Source organism: Dioscorea cayenensis, unplaced genomic scaffold, assembly GCF_009730915.1.
Source record: "Dioscorea cayenensis subsp. rotundata cultivar TDr96_F1 unplaced genomic scaffold, TDr96_F1_v2_PseudoChromosome.rev07_lg8_w22 25.fasta BLBR01001951.1, whole genome shotgun sequence".
Lineage (NCBI taxonomy): Eukaryota > Viridiplantae > Streptophyta > Magnoliopsida > Dioscoreales > Dioscoreaceae > Dioscorea > Dioscorea cayenensis.
Window position 1 is genome coordinate 15,332 of NW_024088342.1, and position 2,671 is coordinate 18,002.

At 39.6% G+C, this 2,671-nt stretch overlaps 1 pseudogene; it reads right to left on the bottom strand.

Annotated features, from left to right (window-relative positions):
- Positions 1–627: 627 nt before the first annotated feature.
- Positions 628–1,476, bottom strand: LOC120257216 (annotated as a pseudogene).
- Between the last annotated feature and the right edge of the window lie 1,195 nt (positions 1,477–2,671).

The following is a 2,671-nucleotide window of genomic DNA, read 5'->3' on the forward strand; positions in this document are numbered from 1 at the left end:
TTCATCGTTAGGCCCCCGATACAATAAATGTCTCAAATTTTTAAAAGAGGTCGGTATATAACCACTTTGACAAGATGAGTAGAAAGTTGAACATGGTTAAGCAACATTGCGACCAAGAGCTTTTAACACCAACACATGCTACAAGCATTTAACACAACCAGTGGCTACATCAATACAAAACCAAGAAGTTCCTAATTTGTACTCGCTTTCAAAGAATAATGAGCCCTTTGTATGCAAAAAATGAGAAGATGCTATCTTCTTCTCCTTTTCTTCTCTTTTAACTTGGAATTTATTATGGTTGGGTAAATATGTCAAGGAAGATCTCGTATGCTCAGGAATTTAATTTATGTTATTTGAGGCGAAGGGAACTAGTTTCGGGTTTTCAAGATTTCTTTCTCTTTATTGCTTTTTGAATCGAGACCAAAGACTTGGCGCATGTTGAGGCTTGGCGGTCGGGATCGAGAATATGTGGAAGGACTAATAGCCGCTAATCGATGATCCTTGGCGGTATTCTTGAAACGAGAAGCTAGCTCACTTCACACCCTCTTGGTCCTCCACTTCTTCTTCTTTATAATTCTAATTCCTCATTAGCGGCTGCGTCCGGTATCCATTCATTCACTGCATGTATTAGTGCAAAAAGGCTTTCTTCTTGAACATAGCCGTGAATTGCCCGCTCATCCTGAACATTTTTCTGAATCGAAGTGGAGTATCTGATAAAGGTTGCTGTCATCTTTAGCCCCTCGCTTGTAGGATATCACATACGATGAGACTTCACATTGTTGGGTATCCACTCAACGAGTAGGGCAAGCTCTTGTTCTACACGTTGATCATCTGCTTGTTCACTTCCTTGGTATTCATCTCGCCACGGACCTTGGCAAAGACTATCAGATAACGGACGTGCCTAGGATCGATGGCATGCGCATCATGTTCTTAGCGTCCCCACATCCGCTGAGTGAGCTCAAAGACAGGTGAGGGTAATCAGCATCTGCGGATCCACGGGATATCAACGGGAGGAAGCCGATCATGGAGAAGTGAAGGCGGGGAAAAAGGATCAGGTTCACGGCGAGCTTTCGGAGATCGGAGTTGTCGCCTTGGGAATCTCGTGCAACATGTCACTCCCGCATACGGTGGTGGAGGTCAAATGGTTCAGTCCCCTAAGGCTTGGTGTGATGAACCCGAGGTTCCCGAAATGCGATGTTGTTCAAAGCCCTCGCTATCAAGAGACCATGCATTCTGTCGCGGATGACGCCGCAATGGAGACCACGCCGCTTAGAGTTTGAGTTATGGTAAAAGGTTATTGATCAAAGCGCTCCCGGTGTAGAGGAGATGAACAAGATCCAAGCTTTCTCATTGTTGGCGACGCCATAAGTGAGCTCACAGCCATGAAGAGATCAACAAGATCATCGGAGAACCCGATACCTCCTCTTCCATCTCACATAGAAGCAAATGTAGGGCAACAATGGCAAGTAGCAACATCGCAAGATTAGTAGTGACATCAGCAAACCATAGCACGCAAAGATAGCAGCATCAATGGTAAGCAGCAGCGGCGAGCAGCAAACGGCATGCTTGGCGGCATTATTTCAGCCGTTCAAGCATGCCCCGGCAGCGATGAGCAGAGGCGAGCATCAGTTATGAGCGGACGGCATGCTTGGCGGCATTATTTCGACCCACTCAAGCATAGCAGTACGAGCAGTAACAACGGCGAAATGATGACGATGAGAACGACTATTTAGCAGCAGCAACTGATGGACGAAAAATGACGGCATGAGCTGGTGATCTAGAGATACGGCAGAATCGATGGGAATCCTTTTCTCTATATATTATATATATATAGTATGGGGACTAGAAGAAAACCTTCTCTTTCTTTCTTTCCCTTTCAGTTTTTCCTCTTTAATTTTTCCTTTTTAATTTTTCCCCTCCTCCCTTTTAAAACAATATGGCATATCTTTTTTCAACCAACCCCTCCTCCAAATCATGAAGTGATGAGAATAAAACCCAAACAAATATTCAAATTTTTAATTTTTTCTAATGTGGGATTTATCTTCTCATCCAACCCTCCCAAATCAAATCACAACAACGATCAAATCTAATAATTTAATATTTTAAAATTTGAAATTTTCTTTTAATAATGTTTATTTTTTAAAAAATTTATTATATTATGCCTCTTTTTAAACTGATCGCCTGCTTTTTATTCTCATAGATCATCTCTCATTCTTATCCTCATCCCGAGAGATCGAGATAAAAATTTAATTCAAATTAAATCATCATCATTATTATATATATATATATTTTTAATTTCAATTTCAAAAATTTGAAATTTGAAAAATTTTTATTTCTGTTCATCTCCCTCTTAAAAACTCGATCTGTTCTTATCCCGTAGAAAATACAACCTCCCGTGAAACTCAATCGGGATAAGATAAGACCAAATATAAAAATTCAAATTATTCAAATTTAATTAAATTTTTCTAAATTAAATTTTTCAAAATTTTAATTAAATTAATAAAAATTAATTATTATTATTATGAAATTTAATTTAAAAATTCAAATTGCCTCAAGATGCGTGTCTGGAATACTTGAGATTTGCACTTTCGGATTGCCTCGAGATCATGCTTTTTAGGTTATATGAAATTTAGGATCGCCTTGAGATGCGCATTTGGGCTATCCTAAAAAT